This window comes from Salvelinus namaycush, chromosome 11 (assembly GCF_016432855.1).
Source record: "Salvelinus namaycush isolate Seneca chromosome 11, SaNama_1.0, whole genome shotgun sequence".
Taxonomy (NCBI): domain Eukaryota; kingdom Metazoa; phylum Chordata; class Actinopteri; order Salmoniformes; family Salmonidae; genus Salvelinus; species Salvelinus namaycush.
In genome coordinates, this window is record NC_052317.1 from 13636901 (window position 1) to 13659128 (window position 22228).

General features: G+C 42.9%; 1 non-coding gene across 1 annotated transcript; it reads left to right on the top strand.

The window, feature by feature from the left end:
• Positions 1-21212: 21212 nt before the first annotated feature.
• LOC120056341 lies at positions 21213-21315 on the top strand. The gene has a single exon (XR_005477789.1). It is a non-coding gene; the product is annotated as a U6 spliceosomal RNA (small nuclear RNA).
• Positions 21316-22228: the final 913 nt, after the last annotated feature.

The following is a 22228-nucleotide window of genomic DNA, read 5'->3' on the forward strand; positions in this document are numbered from 1 at the left end:
GAGTACATCCGTTCTGCCAAACGACTTAATGCACGTCAGGCTCGTTGGGCGTTGTTTTTCGCTCGTTTCGAGTTCGTGATTTCCTATCGTCCGGGAAATAAGAACACCAAGCCTGATGCCTTATCCCGTCTCTTTAGTTCTTCTGTGGTTTCTACCGACCCCGAGGGGATTCTCCCTGAAGGGCGTGTTGTCGGGTTGACTGTCTGGGGAATTGAGAGACAGGTAAAGCAAGCACTCACGCACACTGCGTCGCCGCGCGCTTGTCCTAGTAACCTTCTGTTCGTTCCTGTCTCTACTCGTCTGGCTGTTCTTCAGTGGGCTCACTCTGCCAAGTTAGCTGGCCATCCCGGCGTTCGGGGTACGCTTGCTTCTATTCGCCAGCGGTTTTGGTGGCCTACTCAGGAGCGGGACACGCGCCGTTTCGTGGCTGCTTGTTCGGACTGCGCGCAGACTAAGTCAGGTAACTCTCCTCCTGCCGGTCGTCTCAGACCGCTTCCCATTCCTTCTCGACCATGGTCTCACATCGCCTTAGACTTTATTACCGGTCTGCCTTCGTCTGCGGGGAAGACTGTGATTCTTACGGTTATCGATAGGTTCTCTAAGGCAGCACATTTCATTCCCCTCGCTAAGCTTCCTTCCGCTAAGGAGACGGCACAAATCATCATTGAGAATGTGTTCAGAATTCATGGCCTCCCGTTAGACGCCGTTTCAGACAGAGGTCCGCAATTCACGTCACAGTTTTGGAGGGAGTTCTGTCGTTTGATTGGTGCTTCTGTCAGTCTCTCTTCCGGGTTTCATCCCCAGTCTAACGGTCAAGCAGAAAGGGCCAATCAGTCGATTGGTCGCATATTACGCAGCCTTTCGTTTCGAAACCCTGCGTCTTGGGCAGAACAGCTCCCCTGGGCTGAGTACGCTCACAACTCGCTTCCTTCGTCTGCTACCGGGCTATCTCCGTTTCAGAGTAGTCTTGGGTACCAGCCTCCTCTGTTCTCGTCCCAGCTCGCCGAGTCCAGCGTTCCCTCCGCTCAGGCTTTTGTCCAACGTTGTGAGCGCACCTGGAGGAGGGTCAGGTCTGCACTTTGCCGTTACAGGGCGCAGACTGTGAGAGCCGCCAATAGACGTAGGATTAGGAGTCCTAGGTATTGTCGCGGTCAGAGAGTGTGGCTTTCCACTCGTAACCTTCCCCTTACGACAGCTTCTCGCAAGTTGACTCCGCGGTTCATTGGTCCGTTCCGTGTCTCTCAGGTCGTCAATCCTGTCGCTGTGCGACTGCTTCTTCCGCGACATCTTCGTCGCGTCCACCCTGTCTTCCATGTCTCTTGTGTCAAGCCTTTTCTTCGCGCCCCCGTTCGTCTTCCCTCCCCCCCCCCCGTCCTTGTCGAGGGCGCTCCTATTTACAAGGTACGAAAGATCATGGACATGCGTTCTCGGGGACGTGGTCACCAGTACTTAGTGGATTGGGAGGGTTACGGTCCTGAGGAGAGGAGTTGGGTTCCATCTCGGGACGTGCTGGACCGTTCGTTGATTGATGATTTCCTTCGTTGCCGCCAGGGTTCCTCCTCGAGTGCGCCAGGAGGCGCTCGGTGAGTGGGGGGGTACTGTCATGTTTTGTCTTTGATCTTCATGTCTTGTCCCTGTGCTTCCCTCTGCTGGTCTTATTAGGTTCTTTCCCTCTTTCTCTCTCTATCGTTCCGTTCCTGCTCCCAGCTGTTTCTCATTCTCCTAACGACCTCATTTACTCTTTCACACCTGTCCCCTATTTCTCCCTCTGTTTTCCGCTTCTGTCCTTGTCGGATTCTTGTTTGATGTTTGCTGTTCCTGTGTCCTTGTTCCGCCCTGTCGTGTTGTTTGCCTTCTTCAGATGCTGCGTGTGAGCAGGTGTCTATGTCAGCTACGGCCAGTGCCTTCCTGAAGCGACCTGCAGTCTGTGGTCGCGTCTCCAGTCGTTCCTCTCTATTGACGAGAGGATTTGACCATTGATAATATCCAGGAGAATCATTATTTGTTTATTACTGGAATAAAGACTCTGTTACTATTACGTCGCTTTTGGGTCCTCATTCATCAGCATAACATCCTCGACCATGAGACACTTGCCTTCAGTCTACATGGTCAATGCAGCACATGCAACATGCTTCTTAATATAAATCCACTAGCGTTCTATAATTACACCATTAGTTTGTGTTTCTTACATCTGCAAACAGCTAGTTTGTCTTTTCTTAGCGAGTTGAGCCTAACTCTTGTTAGCTGCTAATGCTAATCGCAAGTTAGCTGGCTAATGAGTAGGTGTGTCCAAACTGTTTTGTGTGTGTGTGTGTGTGTGTGTGTGTGTGTGTTTATTTATCCCGTTCTGCATCCGGATCGCAGTCCCCCAGTTGAGTATGGGGTTAGGTTATATGATGAGATGAGAAAGAGCAAGATCATTCTTATTTGCTAATTTGCAGCTAAGCACCGATCATCATGTCACTATTATACAAATTAAGACCCTCAATATTTATTGGAAAGGAGCATCAAGCTCATCACCATGCACTTACCATCCTGTGAAAGTCATAATTTATTTAATCTGTAGCTTAATAAAATGTGCATGCTTTTTTAAAGTCGTAGTGGGAGGACCATACAACATAGCATCGCGTAACTGCACATTTACCTGAACATGATGGTTATTCTATCAACAATTGCACAATAAATAATTTCCATCACAATTTATTTTACTGACACAAAAAGATCCCATCACATTTCTTGTTTCCATCATAGCCATTGTGATTTTCTTTGTGCAGGATTCCTGTAGGACTTCTTTTTAAGGGAAGTCCTGCAGGATATCCCACAAGATTTTCGGGGCAACTTTCCTGTAAGACAATTCCTGTATGTAGGATCCTGTAGGAATTATGCCCTTCACAAAAACAATCCAGCAGGAATCCTGCAGAATATACAGTGCATTCGGAAAGTATTGAGACCCCTTGGCTTTTTCTACATTGTTACTTTACAGCCTCATTCTAAAATGGATTTTAAAAAAATTCCCCCTCAATCTACACACAATACCCCATAATAACAAAGCAAAAACAGGTTCTTAGTAATTTTAGCAAATGTATAAAAAACTAAAAACTGAAATATTACATTTACATAAGTATTCAGACCCTTTACTCAGTACTTTGTTGAAGCACTTTTGGCAGCGATTACAGCCTCAAGTCTTCTTGGGTATGACGCTACAAGCTTGGCACACCTGTATTTGGGGGGTTTCTCCCATTCTTCTCTGCAGATCCTTGACTTCATAGAGAAAGGTACGCAGAGAAGCGCTGTCGAGTCTTCCGTCTGACTGACCAAGAATGGATGTTAAGACACTTCGTATCGTGCGGATTTGACTTTCCCAAACACCACCCATGTGACTTGAAGATGGGGTGTTCATGATAAACTCGCATCCAAGTTCCTTCAGTCGTTCTTTATCCATTTCTGTCAGGGCGCCCACAAACTCGCGTCTTGCGCCAATGAAGTTGCTTCCTTGATCACATCTGATTTCACGAACATTACCACAAATGGCAATGAATGAAGGCATCGGTGGTTAAGTCATCAAGTCATCGGTGGTTAAGTCATCAAGGCATCGGTGGTTAAGTCATCAAGCATTTCTATGTGAACTGCTCGAGAGCCCATGCAAGTGAGTAGGAGCCCATAATGCCTTAACTCTCTTCTTCCGTCCTTGGCATAGAAAGGTCCAAAGCAGTCCATCCCACAGTATGTGAAGGGAGGCGTGGTCTCCATGCGTTCCTTCGGAAGATCTGCCATCCTTTGCTCTTCTGTACATCTTCTGAATTTCCTGCATTTCACACATTTGTAGATGTGAGAGGAAACTGCATTGCTGCATCCTAGGATCCATATACCGTTGGATCGCAGCTCATTGATCATTCCACGTCCTTGGTGTCGTACTCTTTCATGATAGTGCTTGACAAGCAGCACTGACAAGTGGCTAGCTCTTGGCAGGATTGCAGGATGCTTCACATGGGAATGAAGAGTTGCATGAGCCAAGCGACCTCCCGCCCTGAGGATACCTTGCTCATCCAGAAATGGACTCAATTTATGCAACTTGCTTGCTTTATCTTCGGTCTTGATGTCTTTCTGGTGCCTAAGGTTGTGTATCTCATGGGAGAAGGCTGCTTCTTGAACCATCTTTATAATGGTGAGCTCTGCCTCTCTCCTTTCTTCTATGCTTGTAGCTTCACTGGGCCTCAATTTTAAACCTATGGCTTCCTTGACCCCTCATTTGAGCCTGTCAATAGCTTTCACCACTCTTGCCCAGTCTGAGAACTTGTGAAGGTGATCTAGTAACGATCTTTCTTCCTTTGCCTGGGTATCATGGACCAGGGATTTCTGCAGCTCTGGGTCATTGTCTGAGAACTCTCCCCCCTTGACTAGTCCTTTGGGAAGTTCTTCTTGCCAAAGAAAGTCTGGACCTGTAAACCAGTTGGAAGCCATGAGCTGTTCTATTGTGAGACCTCTGGAAGCATGATCCACAGGATTCTCTTCAGAGGTCACATATCTCCATTGTTCGGGATCTGTGCTTTGCTTATGCGTTGAATACGGTTAGCTACAAAGACGTGGAATCTTCTGGCTTCATTGTTGATGTAGCCAAGAACTACCTTCGAGTCTGTCCAGAAGTATTCCTGTAGACCTTGTATCTCTAGCTCCCTTTTGAGCATGTCACTTGTTCGAACAGCTACCACCGCTGCTGAAAGTTCCAGTCGTGGTATGGTCGTAACCTTGGAAGGGGCGACTCTCGACTTCCCCATAACTAGCGAGCAATGAACTTCTCCTGCTGTGCTGATTGTTCTGAGGTATGAGCACTCTCCATAACCTGAGGTACTAGTGTCGGAGAAGTGATGGAGCTCATAACTCTGCACTTCCTTGAAACTTGATGGCAAGTAGCCTTGTTGGATCCTTACTTCAGACAAGTTTTGTAGACCTTGGAGCCAAAATTCCCACTGGGAACGTAGGTCAGCTGGAAGGGGGTCATCCCAGTCGATCTTGTCATGACACATCTGCTGCAAGATCTGCTTCCCTGCCAGGACAAAGGGTGCCATAAACCCAAGCGGGTCATATAGAGGCTACTGTAGACAACACTCCTCTTCTTGTGAGTGGGCGTTCCTTGACAACTACTCTAAACTGGAACTCGTCTGATGCGACACACCACAGTACACCAAGCGCTCTCTCCATGTGTGGTTCACCCAGAGCCATATCCAGATCTTTGGCACCCTCGGCACGTTCTTCCTTGGGAATTGTGGCTATAACTTCCTTGCTGTTAGAGATAAACTTGTGCAACCGAAGTTTGCCGATGCTGCAAAGCTCTCTTGCTTCTTTCAGCAGCTGGGCCGCTTCAGCTTCAGACGATACGCTCGTCAACCCATCATCAACATAAAAGTTCCTTTCTATGAACTGGATAGACTTCTCGCTGAAGCTTCCTCGTCCTTCGGCAGCAAGATGTTTGAGACCATAGTTGGCACAACCAGGAGATGAAGCTGCGCCGAACAAGTGGACCTTCATACGATACACTGAGGGTTGAGACTCTAGATCTCCGTTCTCCCACCAAAGGAACCGCAGATAGTCTTGATCTTCTGCTTTCACATGAAACTGGTGGAACATGCGCTCTACGTCACACATGATTGCAACTGGACCCTTACAAAAACGACAAAGGACACCCAGCAATGTGTTTGTCAACTCTGGACCGGTAAGGAGATGGTCATTCAAGGACGTTTCTCGAAACTTAGCTGAGCAGTCAACTCGTATCTTCCCAGGCTTTTGTGGGTGATAAACCCCATGGTGCGGGATGTACTATGCTGGATGCTTGTTAATTTCCTCCTTGGAGACTTTCTCAACATCTCCACAAGCTTTGGTCTCTTCCATGAATGCTGTGTAGTCCTTGTAGTACTGCTTGTCTCTCCTTAGCCTCCTTTCCAGGCACCTGAGACGGTGAACTGCACATGTTTTATTGTTCGGCAGGTTAGGTCTTTCTTCCTTAAATGGCAGCGGCATCTCGTAATGTCTATTGTCCTTGCGTCTGATGCCCGCTTTCATTTTTGTCAGGAACCGGATATCCTCTTGAGATATGAGGTCCTCTTCTGCAGCTCTCTCGTTGAAGTCGGATTCAAGCGTCTTGATAATGTCTAGTGCTGTGATTACCTCTCTTACGCGTGTTCTACAAACATAGTGTGCTTGATTTGTGAGGTTGGAAGAAGATTGAAGACTTGGCATCACCTGTCTAACGATAACCCGTTGACTCACTCCAATAGCGTCGCCATCGTCGATACATGGGTTTCCATAGCCGACTACGCTCCAGCCAAGGTCTGTTCTCTGAGCAAAAGGTTGATTTCCCTTACCAGACACAATTTCTCTTGGAAGGAGAGCCTGGGAGCAGTTGTAGCCAATTAACCTCTCTAGGGGGTGTGGGACGGTAGCGTCCCACCTGGCCAACATCTGGTGAAATTGCAGAGCGCCAAATTCAAATTAAATTACTATAAATATTTAACTTTCATGAAATCACAAGTGTAATACATCAAAATGAAGCTTAACTTGTTGTTAATCCAGCCGCTGTGTCAGATTTCAAAAAGGCTTTACGGCGAAAGCAAACCATGCGATTATCTGAGGGCAGCGCTCAGCACAGAAAGCATTACATACAGCTACCAGCCAAGTAGATTAGTCACGAAAGTCAGAAATAGCAATAAAATGTATCACCTACCTTTGATGATCTTCGTATGGTTGTACTCACAAGACTCCCAGTTACACAATAAATGTTCGTTTTGTTCGATAAAGTCCCTCTTTATATCCAAAAACCTTGATTTTGTTGGCGAGTTTTGTTCAGTAATCCAATGGCTCAAATGCGGTCACAAGAGGCAGACGAAAATTCCAAATAGTATCCGTAAAGTTCGTAGAAACATGTCAAACGATGTTTATAATCAATCCTCAGGTTGTTTTTAGCCTAAATAATCGATAATATTTCAACCGGACAATATAAAAGAAAAACAAGAAAGGCGCGCTCTCGGTCGTGCGCAAGAAACAGCTCTGGGGACATCCCACTATCCACTCACTCAAAGTTGTCATTCTCCCTCATTTCTCAGAATAAAAGCCTGAAACAATGTCTGAAGACTAGTGGAAGCCATAGGGAACGGAATCTGGATCCTATCCCTTTAAATGGTGGATAGGCTTTCATTGGAAAAACAGCCATTTCAAAATAATGGCACTTCCTGGGTGGATTTTCTTCAGGTTTTCGCCTGCCATTTCAGTTATGTTATACTCACATACATTATTTGAACAGTTTCAGAAACTTTGGAGTGGTTTCTATCCAAATCTACTAATTATATGCATATCCTAGCTTCTGGGCCTGAGTAGCAGGCAGTTTACTTTTTTCACCTCATCCGGAGGTGAAAATAGTGCACCCTACCCTAGTGAGGTTAAGAGACCGATATCACAGCTCTGCTGAGGAGCAATCTCCTCTGCAATGTGTTCAAGATGAGACCATGCTCTTGCAGTCTCTGGAGTAGGAATATGATCTCTGTTTGCAGGAATAAACTCTCTCGAGTAGGTCGTTGGCAGAGGGATTTTCTTCTCCAAGTAAAGCCCTCTAACCTGCAAAACAGACAGCTTCTGGCAGGGCACGATGGTATTCCTTGAAGCCACTGTAGAGAGTTTCAGTTGTACTGGCTCCTTCCTTGTATTGAGAGCTTTTGTTGTCTCTTCAAGGATAAAAGTGGTGTCGCTCTGGGTGTCAAGAAGTGCATACACGAGAACTTCACGATCTGGCTCGCTTGTGGTTGACACCCATACTGGAATGATTGTGGAGGTGTGAGTGTTATTAATGTCTCTTACGACTCTGTTAGATATGGCCTCACTTGACGCTCTTGTCCCCTTATCTTGTGGGGGCGCTGTCTTCCTATCCCTTGACCTTTCTTTAGTACGATCTTCGTGCAGGCAGGATGGATGCCTCCTCTGACACGTGTCACAGGTGTTCCTGATATCACAATCTTTCGAACGATGCCCAGGCCTTAAACAGCCAAAGCACAATTTATTCTCTTTAACAAACTTCTGTCGCTCTGCGGTGGGCTTATCCATGAACTTCCAACATTTGTGGAGACTGTGACCTGACTTCTCACAGAAGACACAACTAGTAACAGTATCTTTCTCAGAGTTAGTTGCTAATACCCTTGCTCCAGGGCTTTGAATCCTTGGCGTCTTAGGTTTTCCATCTTCGCTTGGTTTCAAAGCATGAAGGGATGTTACAGGATTGCAAGCGATCTTGGCTTCTCGTGAGAAACTTCACAAACTGACTGAAGCTTGGAAAGGTCTCAGTTTCTTCTAAGATGTCTATGACCTTTCTATTCCATCTTGAAGTTAGCCAATCTGGAAGTTTAGCGAGGATCTTTTGGTTTTCATCACAGTCATTAAGCACCTCCAGGCCCTTATTCTGAGACATAGCAGCCTCATAGCTGCGAGAAAAAGTCTACAAGGTCTCTAAGTTCAAGACTGTCCTTGGATCCTATCTTAGGCCATGCATTGAGCTTATCTCTGAAGGACTTGGCGATGAGGAATTTGTTTCCGTACCTTTCTTCAAGAATGGTCCACGCAGCCGTGTATGTTAGGAACAGAGTCAGCCTAAAGTAACTTTCGATGGCTTTCTTGGCACTGACATATTTTCTTAAGTAATATATCTTCTCAGTTGCTGGTATGTTCTTCCTGTCTATCAGAGTCTGAAAAGAGACCTTCCAGTCAGTGAACGAGAGTGGTTCTCCATTGAATGTTACTGGTTCTGGTATGAGGAGGCGGCTTTCACTGATTGATTCCGCTAGTAACCTGAACATGGTCTTGGTGCCATCTTCTTGTTGTGTGATTGTCACAACATGTTGTGGTGAGAGACTGTGAAATGAGCCACTTCTGTGCATGAATTCTTTCACAGATTTGCAGTTCTCTCTTCTCGTCCTCTGAGTTCTCACTGTAGCTCCCTCCAGTAACCACGAGCACAACTGTTCCTTGATTTTAACTGGTGGCTTTATTCTGTAGTTTTAGTCAGAATTATCACCTTCCGTGAGAACTATAAAGTAAATGAAAATACAGTTAACCACACTCTTACAACCTTCTTGTCTGACGAGTGACTTATTAGCTTGGTATAACTCTGAAGTGCTTACATACATAAACAGTTTAGCCGGAGCTATAACAGTATCAGATTAAACACAAGAATAAAGGTAAAATACCTCATTGGCTACTTATTACAGAAGGGAAGAAATCAAAACTTCACACTTATTATTCCTGGCATGAATTCATGCTTCATCCTTAATTATTATAACGTTACCATCCTAACATACACACTTCAACCTTTACGAACTACACCCGATGACATGAAAATGTTGCTAACACAGCGCGGGATTGTCTTCACTCCAAAAGGTGTGTTGCTACGATAATGATCCCCGTTACAACAGTTATTAGCCACGTAGTTCCGCTTGTCTTATCATTTCCCCCGCATAGCGAACACTTAAACAATTCAAACAAAAAACAACGACATAGACTTACAGGTTAATTGTCAGTTACACACAGAGATTTTCAGGTCTCTCCAGAGATGTTCGATCGGGTTCAAGTCCGGGCTCTGACTGGACCACTCAAGGACATTCAGAGATTGTCCCGAAGCCCTTCTGCATTGTCTTGGCTGTGTGCTTAGGGTCATTGTCTTGTTGGAAGGTGAACCTTCCCCCCTGTCTGAGGTCCTGAGCGCTCTGGAGCAGGTATTCATCAAGGATCTCTGTACTTTTCTCCATTCATCTTTCCCTTGATCCTGACTAGTCTCCCGGTCCCTGCCACTGAAAAACATCCCCACAGCATGATGCTGCCTCCACCGTGCTTGACTGTAGGGATGGTGTCAGGTTTCCTCCAGACGTGACGCTTGGCATTCAGGCCAAAGAGTTCAATCTTGGTTTCATCAGACCAGAGAATCTTGTTTCTCATGGTCTGAGAGTCCTTAGGTGTCTTTTGGCAAACTCCAAGCGGGCTGTCATGTGCCTTTTACTGAGGAGTGGCTTCCATCTGACCACTCTATCATAAAGGCCTGAGTGCTGCAGAGATGGTTGCCCTTCTGGAAGGTTCTCCAATCTCCACAGAGGAACTCTGGAGCTCTGTTAGAGCGACCATCAGGTTCTTGGTCACCTCCCGCCCTTCTCCCCCAATTGCTCAGTTTGGCCGGGCGGCCAGCTCTAGAAAGAGTCTTGATGGTTCCAAACTTCTTCCATTTAAGAATGATGGAGGCCACTGTGTTCTTGGGCACCTTCAATGCTGCAGAATTGTTTTGGTACCCTTCCCCAGATCTGTGTCTCGACACATGTAAATAAGTAATTATTTATGTAAATAAGATATTTCTGTTTTAATTTTTTATACATTTGCAAAAATAGCTAAAAACCTGTTTAGCTTTGTCATTATGGGGTATTGTAGATTGATGAGGAAAATTTTTTACTTCATCAATTTTAGAATAAGGCTGTAACGTAACAAAATGTGGAAAAGGTCAAGGGGTCTGTAACGATCGTCTGTTGAATTAGGTGGACCAAAGCGCAGCGTGGTACGTGTTCATGATTATTTATTCAAACTGAACACTGAAACAAAATAACAAAGTGGAACAAAACGAAACAGTTCTGTCTGGTGCAAACACAAAACAGAAAACAACTACCCACAAAACACAGGTGGGAAAAGGATACCTAAGTATGGTTCTCAATCAGAGACAACGATAGACAGCTGCCTCTGATTGAGAACCACACCCGGCCAAACACACAGAAATAGAAAACATAGAACACAAAACATAGAATGCCCACCCCAACTCACGCCCTGACCAAACCAAAATAGAGACATAAAAAGGATCTCTAAGGTCAGCGCGTGACAGGGTCTGAGTACTTTCCAGATGCTCTGTATATAAATACATTATTACATTGACTGAACTGTGGGCCTATTGAAACCATTATCAAATGTGTTGATATCTATCAAATAAAAATAACATTCATTATATTTATTGCATGTGGACATTGTCATTTTTTACATTTCTCATCTGCTGAGTTGAAATGTCTGACATTGCACTATATTTCAAAGTATATTTTCTCTGTTGTCACAACATACTGTATCTCAAATCCTGTAGTTAACTTGAAATTGCCACATCCTGCAGGAATATCAAAATCCTGCAGGTTTAGGTCCTGCAGGATTCCTGCAGCAATATACTTTGTCCTGCAGGTATTGCCACATCCTGCAGGAATATCAAAATCCTGCAGGGTTTGGTCCTGCAGTATTCCTGCAGGAATTGTCATGTTTGTGCAGGATTTTCAACATTTCTGCTGGACAAGTCGTACTCCTACGGGAGTCCTGCTGGAGCATTCGGGGCATGTCCTGCAGGACACATGCACAATTCCTTCACATCCAAAGTGTAATGAATTACTTCACCATGCTCAAAGGGATATTCAATGTCTACCAATAGGTGCCCTTCTTTGCAAGGCATTGGAAAACCTCCCTGGTCTTTGTGGTTGAGGGACCTTACAGATAATTGTATGTGAGGGGTACAGAGATGCAACTTATCATGTGACTTGTTAAGCACATTTTTACTACTGAAATCATTTAGGCTTGCCATAACAAAGGGGTTGAATACTTATTGACTCAAGACATTTCAGCTTTTCATTTTTGTAAACATTTCGAAAAACCTAATTCTACTTTGACATTATGGGGTATTGTGTGTAGGCCAGTGACAAAAGAAATCTACTTTTAATCAATTTAAAATGTTGTCTGTAACACAACAATGTGGGAAAAGTCAAGGGGTTTCTGAAGGCACTTTACAGTATGTAAACACTGGGTTGGTGCGGGAGATAATAAGAGGATGAAAAGTGGCAGAATTGCCTGAATATCCTTTGTCCAGTGTTAAAAACTCAGAGGACATTGATTAAGTTCTTTGCTGTTTCGTCTCTTTCTCATACAGGGTTATGAAAGAGAGTCGAAACTTGTCGAAACTTGTTCCCAGAAACTTTCACATTGTAGCATCTCTATCTCAAATGAGAAAATAAGTACAAAATAGAACTGTGTATGTTGTTACAGAAGCTCTAGTCCATTCCCTGTCTTTATGTGAAATGGTCCAAAGGTCGAACAGCTGTCCAGGTGGACAGTGTGCAGTGTGTTGAGCTTGGTTGGGTTCTCTCACAACAGTGTTTTGAGCCCGGCTGGACTCTTTCCCAGTCTGTTGTGTTGTGTTTGCCTGGGTACTCTCCTCTTCTTAACCTTCGGCCCTTTTCTAACTGGTCAGTAAACACTGGACGGCCGACATGTACATTTTGGCCTCACCTGTAGTGCATAAGTCCTATGTCAATGTTTGAGGAGATTCTATCACTTTTGGACCATGGATTAATTTAATCATTTGTTTTATTTGAGTCTGTTTGTTTGGAGTTTGGGAGCAAGATAAGAGTAAAATGATTTTGATGAAGTGCCTCTTGTGTTTTTCTATTGACGTTTTAGTTGAGGCTTGTTTGGAACACACTGCTTGCTACACCTCTATGACCAATAACATTGAATTGAGGAAATGCGAACATACCAGTAATTCAAAGGAACTTTGTGTCATTCTGTAGTTCCTGATACAGTCATCTGGGAAGACGACGTGGGTGTCGATGAAAGCAGCCCTCCGCACCTCTTTGATTCAGAGCGGTTGAGTTAAATGCGGAAGACACATTCAGTTGAATGCATTCAGTTGTACAACTGACTAGATATCCCCCTTTCCTTCCTTCCTCATATGGCAAAGTTTTATTGTACCTACTATTATTAGTACTGTAATTAGACAACTTATCCACTCATTTGAAAGTTTACTAAACGCCTGTAATTTGACTGTATCAAGTGAATATTTTATTTTAAGAAACTACAAAATAATATTATTACCCTAATTTGCCATTTTTCTTGTTCTTACCAATGATATTTTAACTTCCAGGTTTTCTGAATTTCAGTCTATGCCCTATGCTCCAATAAATATAAATCCATAGAAGTAGGGTAAAAAGCAACAGGAGTAACCATATATTTAACTAGTTATGGAGTGTAACCCTTTTTTCTCCAATGGAATTACTCTTTGTTCCAAGGTGGAAGAATCTGGATATGGAATAACTTTGACAGTGGAATAGACTCTAGTGTCCACAGACATGTGGGTGTGTGACTGTTCAATTATGTTTTCCATGAAATTTCATAAAATGACTCGGGTAAAAAGCATAAAGCACAAAAGTTACAGAATTGTTTTTACTGGACACTTAACCGGTCAAGTGTTGCCATCTAGTGGGGAAAATAGGAGTCCAAACATGCATGGGTCAGTATTTTTATAAATCCCATTGTCCCTCATCCATATCCTGCATTCATTCTTTACTGTGCTGTAAAATACTTATGACTATCAATTATCATTGTCAAATGACTCGTAGGTCTACTATTAGACATGACCCCATGAGTTGTACAGACCTCCATAAACGTACTATCAAGATATCATCTTCATTGAATGTAATATTTTACAGACAGAAATATTTATTTCAATGACTATTTCAAAACTCTGAGGGATAAAGATGAATATGTTTTGTTATTGACATGGAGGCCCAGACAGACAGCCATTCGGACAGGAAGAGACAGATAGGTTCACATATGTTTACATACGTATAAGGACACGTTACCTAGTAGTCAGTAGGGTCCTGTCAATGGAAATAGTATGTTTCACCTGATGTACACCTTCATATATGCACAATGTACACCACCTTAACTAGGCAAGTATCACAATTCCAGTGGGTCAGAAGTTTACATACACTAAGTTGACTGTGCCTTTAAACAGCTTGGAAAATTCAAGAAAATTATGTCATGGCTTTAGAAGCTTCTGATAGGCTAATTGACATCATTTGAGTCAATTGGAGGTGTACCTGTGGATGTATTTCAAGGCTTACCTTCAAACAGTGCCTCTTTGCTTGACATCATGGGAAAATCAAAAGAAATCAGCCAAGACCTCAGAAAAAAATTGTAGACCTCCACAAGTCTGGTTTAGCCTTGGGAGCAATTTCCAAATGCCTGAAGATACCACGTTCATCTGTACAAACAATAGTATGCAAGTATAAACACCCTGGGACCTCGCAGCCGTCATACTGCTCAGGAAGGAGACGCATTCTGTCTCCTAGAGATGAACGTACTTTGGTGCGAAAAGTTCAAATCAATCCCAGAATAACAGCAAAGGACCTTGTGAAGATGCTGGAGGAAACGGGTACGAAAGTATCTATATCCACAGTAAAACGAGTCCTATATCGCAATAACCTGAAAGGCCGCTCAGCAAGGAAGAAGCCACTGCTCCAAAACCGCCATAAAAAACCCAGACTACGGTTTGAAACTGCACATGGGGACAAAGATCGTACTTTTTGGAGAAATGTCCTCTGTTCTGATGAAACAAAAATAGAACTGTTTGGGCATGATGACAATCGTTATGTTTGGAGGAAAAAATGGGAGGCTTGCAAGCCAAAGAACACCATCCCAACCGTGAAGCACAGGGGTGGCAGCATCATGTTGTGGGGGTGCTTTGCTGCAGGAGGGACTGGTGCGCTTCACAAATAGATGGCATCATGACGAATGAAAATGATGTGGATATATTGAAGCAACATCTCAAGACATCAGTCAGGAAGTTAAAGCTTGGTCGCAAATGGGTCTTCCAAATGGACAATGACCCCAAGCACACTTCCAAAGTTGTGGCAAAACGGCTTAAGGACAACAAAGTCAAGGTATTGAAGTGGCCATCACAAAGCCCTGACCTCAATCCTATAGAAAATTTGTGGGCAGAACTGAAAAAGCGTGTGCGAGCAAGGAGGCCTACCAACCTGACTCAGTTACACCAGCTCTGTCAGGAGGAATGGGCCAAAATTCACCCAACTTATTGTGGAAGGTTACCCGAAACTTTTTACCCAAGTTAAACAATTTAAAGGCAATGCTACCAAATGCTAATTGAGGGTATATAAAATTCTGACCCACTGTTAATGTGATGAAAGAAATAAAAGCTGAAATAAATCATTCTCTCTACTATTATTCTGACATTTCACATTCTTAAAATAAAGTGGTGATCCTAACTGACCTAAGACAGGGAATTTCTACTTGGATTAAATGTCAGGAATTGTGAAAAACGGAGTTTAAATGCATTTGGCTAAGGTGCATGTAAACTTCTGACTTCAATTAAAACTAAATGTCCTTAGATGAATAACAAATTGTGGATACTTGTGTGTAGTTTTATACAGGCAAAGTGTGTCCAGGATTTTCACATTGCCTGGAATGGACCCATCTGTACTGTCTTTGATGATGTGGACAACTGAATAAATGGGGGAGGGCACAATGTATGGAACATCAACCTACAGACACACAGTGTACTAGGCTAGCACGTGAAGGCTACATCAGAATTGAATATTTAACTGGACAGTATGGATTTTTATTTAGTATGCTGTCGATGGAATATTTGCAATTTATAAAGGGGTTACTCTACTTTGATAATAATAGATATTGGTTTCTGATGAATAAGTGTAGAATCACCACTGTTGACACTGGATTTAAGTGCGCAAGCACTACTGAGCTCATGGAAGCTAGGCTACTCTATGTGATTCATTCTCTGCACGGTCTCTCATCTGTGTGACGCTTACGGTGGTCATTCTCTGCACGGTCTCATCTTTGTGATACTGAGAGTTAGAGTTCTCTATCAAATGCACATAAAACATGCATCAATCACATTCCACAACGAGATTACGTGGTTTTAAGCGACATATTTGTTAAAAACTGGTTACAACTTCACAAAGGCTCAGAGATTACATAAGTTATGTAATAACGAGCTAATACAGTACTGTGAAAAACAGTCAGTTCTCGCGATGGGTGTATCTTCCATCTTGCCACGTTCGAGCGCTGACGTAAAACGGTAATGTCTAGATGGGATACAGCTTTTGTCAAATTAATGTCGAAAATATATTTTTTGCATTTTAGCTAACCCTAACATAATTATCCTAAACTGCGACGTTAATTCTACTAACATTCTGCGTAAGTTCTCCTAAAAAACTGCCGCACACTCTAGGAGCTCAGATGCAATAATTGAATAACCTAATAACCAACGTTTCGACAGACAAGCTGTCTTCGTCAGGGTAGTTCTCATAACCTACGAAAAGTACCTTTTAACAAAAGCTGTATCCCTTATAGTTAAAACCACATAAAGGGGGGATAAACAAGGCGGTTCTAGCCTGCGGGGGTATCCCAATGACTGTATCCATACGATTGAATAAGACAACCACCTCTGAAAGCGAATTGGACGAGATTTTCCTTTTCTCCGCCCACCTCGTCTTCGTGAAGCTCGCACTGGCTGAGGGCGCATTCACTAAACAGTGGACGGGGTTGCTATGGGCTTCGGGTTATGAGGGCAGAGATTTGATTTCTACTGGGCCACCTTTAGTGCAAGAAATTGAGAGTGAAGCTCGTTAATTTTGAATTTCCACATTTCTACTTGAATTCAAGCAACTTCGAATAGCCATGGCCCCGAAGAAAAACGCACGAGGACACAAAATGAAAGGTTCGTAATTTTAGTAGTGGCAGTGGTGCATGGAACCAACCTTCACTTAGCTGCAGAATGGCTTTAAAAGTTAATGGGGGGCAATATTGACATTTTCATTTAAGCATTGCAAGTTAGCCTACAACAATACGAAGCCTATAAAACTGAACAATGTGTAGCATAACGTCAACAATATACCAACAAAGTAAGCCAGCAATTGTGCCCCTTTTTACGGAGCCATCAACTGTACAGTACATTGTTTCGAGTTATAGTAAACAGCACAAACAGTGTCTCTTTATATCCATATTTCAGACGCTCCCCCTATTTTACTATACATTATACATACTATTCATAACAGCGCATTTGTTCGATTTGAAAAATGTTCGTGCAATTCGTCAGGTTGCAAAGAATAGTTGCACAACCATAGCCCGTGCATTTTAGATTGGCAATGGTAGCCAAGAATAGTGAGGATCTGTGTCATCTTGTGCTCACGTATGACAATATGTGTCATTTTACGCAGCGAGGCCAATTACATATCCACCTCGTAGACTTCAGCGGAAACGGCATCAGTTGCGTGTATTGTTCCCCCCCTCCCCATTTACTTTTCCTTAATTTCTACCAAGTGCTCACGTGTCAATAGTGGGAGAACGTGGGAGGGGTTACACGTGGCTTATATCGTCACTGTTGCGAACTAGGACCCATATGGATCCCTTTTAATTATATGGACCCCCCCCCCCCTTTTCTCATCGCGGGACCGCTCCCCAAGTTATCGAGATGATTAATTACATTGGCATGGGCTAAGCTCCCTGCTTTAAACTTTCTAAACTAATGGTTTCAGGGCAGACTGCAAGGGGGTGCTTGTACAAGTCATGCTAAATATTGGGCCCCTTTTCAAAAACTCCAGTGTCATTGTGACACGTGTCCTTAGAAAAGTTTACCCGAAGTTTTTATTGTATTTAAAAATATATATATATTAAACCTTTATTTAACTAGGCAAGTCATTTGTTTTTTGTATACTTCTAGTTCTTGTAGACTTATATAACCTTAGAATGTGTTGCACAAAGGTAAGTAGATTGTGGCAATCTTTTGTTACTATCAGTGTTTCAGTGCCCCTCATTTTTAGGCTACTTCCATAACTATTTTTTTTATTCATCTGATATAGAACGCTGCATTTACACCATGTTTTGTTACACTTTCAATAAGATGATAATCATCAGGCCACTATCATGCAAATCGATCATATCAGTGGGAATATTATGGTTCCTGCCAAAAGGGAAAGTTGAGAAGTCATCAAGTAAGCAATTACAAACTTTTTATAAACTTAAAGTGGTTGCAAAGGAGTTGAAGGTACACACTTTGCATGTTATGCATGATCAAACGGTGGTTGTAAGAATAAAAAGTCCTTTGGAACATTATGTACTGTTCTTATCGGAGCGTTTCACAACTCAAGGCTCCTCCCCTTACATGTATGTTGAAGTTGTACAGGGGCATATTCATTAGGTGAACTGTTCAGGAAGTTGCTGATAGAAATGTAATGTGTAGAACTGACACTATTCAACAAGACAGACGCATCTGTGATACATTCCTGTTAGTTAACATTGGTTATGTTGCACCCCCCTGAACAGGCCTCATACTCACTGCCCAACATCTGATGACTATCAACTGCGTGCCTATAGCTCCCGAGTGGCGCAGTGGTCCAACAGGCTGACTACACCGCTCGTGTCGTGTGCGCGAGCATGGCAAAATCCATTTTGAAATCTATATTATTCAATTAAGCCAGAAGAGGACTGGCCACCCCTCATAGCCTGGTTTCTCTCTAGGTTTCTTCCTGGGTTTTGGCCTTTCTATGGAGTTTTTCCTAGCCACCGTGCTTCTACACCTGCATTGCTTGCTGTTTGGGGTTTTAGGCTGGGTTTCTGTACAGCACTTTGAGATATCAGCTGATGTAAGAAGGGCTATATAAATACATTTGATTTGAATTTGATTTGAATTATTGCACCCACACTGCTCGCGCGCACCAATGAGCGTCTGCGTTGCCAAGGGCTAAAATAGAAGTCAGTTCTATTTCTGACGCAGATCGTGCTGCAAGTCCTGCCTCTCCCATCTCCTAATTGGTTTATAGAAGCAGGTACCCACGTGCCATCTCCTCATTGGTTATACCCACGTGGGTGACTGAAAGACGAACGAGGTCAGTGGCGGTAATGCACCTAATTTATGAAAGTTGCCAATCGCAATATAAAGTCAAGAGAAGAAAAAGCCTGGAAGGAGGAGAGATGACTAGAAACGATTCGGTTGACCGTTTTATGTGTGGATTAATTGGTGGAGTAGAGGACCTTGTGCATTTCAGGTAAAATAACAGCTCAAATGTTTATATCCCAGGACAAATTAGCTAGCAACAGCAAGCTAGCTAAATATGACAAATTAGCTCAAATGTATATAATTGAACCTGCTTGTCGTGATCGCATTTGATGTGGGGGGACAAAATACATTTATGCGCGATGGCGCACGATGGGGCATGCGCGCAGCCGGTTTGGGTTCTGTGTAAGGCACTGCATCTCAGTGCTAGAGGCATCACTACATACACCCTGTTTCGAATCCAGGCTGTATCACAACCGGCTGTTATTGGGAGTCCCATAGGGTGGCGCACAAATGGCCCAGCGTCATCCGGGTTTAGCGGGTGTAGGCCGTCATTGTAAATAAGAATTTGTTCTTGACTGACTTGTCTAACTAAATAAAGGTTACATTAAAAAAATTATTTAAAGCTATAGGGACTTATTGATGCCTCAACGTGAAAGCTATTTCCTAGTTTACCTTTCAACATGCTGCATTTATGTAATAGGACAGAAAAAGTATGTGGAAGTCAATTACTGTACTGTATGACCAAAATATAAAAACATCTGTTCCTTTTGAATCTGCATCCTTTCAACATATTGTTTGTTCAGAGGTTGGATTGTCATTGATATTCTACACAGTGTTTCTATTGACTTGCCATATTTTATGATGTCTTGTCATATTATTATTTATAAACAATGAATTTGCTCCCTCCAGCCTCTTCTCTCAGCCTCATGGTTTAATTGGACGAAGGCCACAGAACTGGTAAAGGCAACAACTGACATGTGAACTCGTGTGTTTTCTTTGCAGTGTATTCCCCCCCAAACTAAATACTACTCTTAGTTGGGGAATAATCTTGCATGTGTGGTGTGAGCTTGTTTGTAGGGGATGTTGTTTTGCTTGCCTGTTCTGCTTTGGATTTTGCACCGAGCTGTACAAGAGTTGTAGGACTGAAAATGTTGTATAACTGATGAATGAGGGTTGGGAACATTTCACACATTCTCGTCAGCTACGCTGAATTTGTTTTTTTTGTTGCTCTCACTGATCCTTGAGTTAATTTTACTGCTATTGAATTGATGGCACCGAAGTATCAATATTTGAATAAGTAAATTTCCCCATTTTATTACTAGAGTCCTTTGTACAGTATGTGGTCCTGCTGCATCTCAGAGACCGGACACTGTTTGTTCAGTTTGCACTATGGTACCGAATGTCTTTGTTCTACAGACGTTAAAGGAGACAAGCATGTCTTTATGGAGAGTCAGTAATGTGCTTTTGAAATGATTTTAGGCTAATTGCTTTTAAATTGTGTCTGGCGCTACAACAGCGAAAAAGCTTCATTTTAGATTTCAACTGAGCATCATAGTTCATTTCCTGATGTTCCCACATAGTCCATAGAATGCTGTTATGTTACTGGTAATGTGAGCAGTATCTCTAAAGGTCACTTTGGTTATCAATGGAGGCTAGTGTGTTGGCCCTATGTGCTTGAAGGAAGTATTTAGCAGCATCAAACCAAATGTTATTTGTCACATGCGCCGAATACAACAGGTGTAGATCTTACAGTAAATGCTTACTTACAAGCCCTTAACCAACAATGTAGTTTTAAGAAAAATAAGTGTTAAGTTAAAAAAATTAATAGATAAGTTCAAAATAACAAATAGTTAAAGAGCACCAGCAAAATAACATTAATGAGGCTATATACATGGGGTACCGGTACAGGGTCAATGTGCAGGGGCACCGGTTAGTCGAGGTATTTGAGGAGGGGGACAGACAATGCAAATAGTCTGTGTAGCCATTTGATTAGTTAACCCTGTATCTTTCCTGTATCTGGTCTGGAGTCTCTTCCACTCCCCTTTCTGTGGACTTGGTAACTTGTGACTGGCACTTTTAGCCAAACCATGACAGTGTATAAAGTAACCAGGTGGTATTAGTTGGGAAACCAAACAGATCATGATTAAATCAAACTGGCCTTGTGTGAGAGCCAGGGGGTGGGGGAGTCGAGGACGGTGGTAACATTATCTTGTCAATGTGACCACATGCACCAACTTAAGGACCTAAAATCGAGGTGTGTGTGAGTGTGTGCGTTTGAAAGAGAAGGGGACTGTGTCAAAGCAGACATTCCACAGGATCCTTATGCAAGCTCAAACAGAACAACATACCCACAAACGACACCAGCAGAGAAAGAGAACAGAGAGCGAGTTTCTTACAACTAACTACACAATTAAAAAGGAAGTAACAGTATTCAGTTGGTAGTCTGTCTGTGGCCAGAAACAAGCCTGGCCAGTGTGAGTGAGGGGGTATGTCTCTCCAGAGAGAGTCGGTAGGGAAGGTTGTAGTAAACGCTTCGGCAGCAAAAATTGGATTGATACAGAGAAGATTAGCATGGCCCCTCTGAAAGGATGACATGCAAAATCCGTAAACGCCTGCACAAATGGCTTAGGGGCTTTAAAACGTAGGTCTGCTAGATTAGGGCTGCAACCTTTCAGGACTGTCAGTACCCATGTTCCAACAGGGAATGCAAACAGTTCAGACAGTTTGTTGGCATTTATTTTTAGGCCCACTTGGTAGGCTATTTTCATTCTCTTGTAATCTTGTGAAGGCTAAGTGTTTGAAAATGTACGCGAGTAGCAAATACCTTATACAAAATAGAGGCAAATAGTTTTATTATTGAAAACGGATAGTAAAATGTTTTCTTTTACCTTTATTTAACTAGGCAAGTCAGTTAAGGACAAATTCTTGTTTACAATGACGGCCTACCCCGGACGACGTTGAGCGCTGTCCTATGGGACTCCTGATCACGGCCGGTTGTGTTACAGCCAACTTATCATCTGCCAATATCCTGTTATTTCTGTATCAGCTAAAAATATTTGTATCACTTATACAGTACGCAGGCTTTTAGCATGTCCCCTTTTACACTAGGGCTGGGCGATTTATATCGAATCAATTTGAATTGATGTTTTTACACAATATTCCAAATTCTTTGTTTAGCAAGAATAACGTTTTTCTTTCTGTTGTTTATGAGCGATTGTCTTGATTGTTCTCATGTTTTCTTTTTGGTCTCGTCTCCTTCGCTCCTTCTGTGCTGTGTGCACCTTCCCATTTACACCAGAGATCTGTATGTAATGAGGTGATGCTAGGGCAGGGCGGTATACCGTTTTTTATGATATACAGTGTGTTTGGAAAGTATTCAGACCACTTGACTTTTTTCCACATTTTGTTACGTTACAGCCTTATTTTAAAATGGATGAAATCTACACACAATATCCCATAATGACAAAGTAAAAATCCAAACCCGTCCATGCATCAATACTGGTATGTATGTATGTATGTATGTATGTATGTATGTAT